The sequence below is a fragment of the Octodon degus genome, unplaced genomic scaffold (assembly GCF_000260255.1).
Source record: "Octodon degus isolate 3935 unplaced genomic scaffold, OctDeg1.0 scaffold00056, whole genome shotgun sequence".
Lineage (NCBI taxonomy): Eukaryota > Metazoa > Chordata > Mammalia > Rodentia > Octodontidae > Octodon > Octodon degus.
The window spans coordinates 8043960-8044689 of NW_004524632.1; the positions used below are offsets into that span (position 1 = coordinate 8043960).

The window sequence follows — 730 nt, forward strand, 5'->3', positions numbered from 1 at the left end:
TCCTTCCTCAGGCTCCCAAGTGCTAGGATTACAGTCATGAGCTAACAAGCCTAGCTGTCTCTTTTTAAATCATGAAAATAACATGTAGTAAATAGGCCAAGAAGCAGATAGGGTTTGTGAGGGAAAATAAATGTGCCCTCTACCTGTACTGCTCCCTGGAAATGTGAGGTGTGCAGTTCACACCATCTAATTTTCCCCAGGCTGGCTCAGGTTGAGGAGGAGCAGGATGTTACACAGCAGTGCTTTACCGTTAGTGCAGACTGCTCTGACTTCTTTGTTTTTTTGTGGTACCGGGGATTGAACTCAGCCCCTTGTGCTTGCCAGGCAAGTGCTTATTCTACTAAGCTTTCTCCCCGGCCTACTCTAACTTGATATTGTATGTTTTTCCTTCTTGGAAGATTTCACTTAGGTCTTCTCACCTCTCTAGTTAATTTTTTTACTTCCAAGGAAATGGGGTCTGCATGGTGACACACACCTGTCGTCAGAGCACTCAGGAGGTTAAGGCAGGAAGATTGTTTCGAGTTTGAGACCAGCCTGAGCTACAAAGTGAGTTCAAGCCCAGCCTAAACTGCATAGCAAGACCCTGTCTCAAAAAGGCAAAAAACACGGGCTGGTGAGATGGCTCAGTGGTCTAAAAGCACCTACTTAGAACAAGCTAAGCTAAGCAAAAGCACAGCAACCGCGGTTCTAATCCCCAGCACCACATGCCAGCCAGCCCCGCCCCCTGGTG

General features: G+C 47.3%; 1 protein-coding gene across 1 annotated transcript in view; it reads left to right on the top strand.

The window, feature by feature from the left end:
* The window catches only part of Socs7 (suppressor of cytokine signaling 7), a gene marked incomplete at its 5' end in the record, with an annotated part of 34139 nt that overhangs the window by 25045 nt on the left and 8364 nt on the right, over positions 1–730 (top strand). The window lies entirely within an intron of this gene.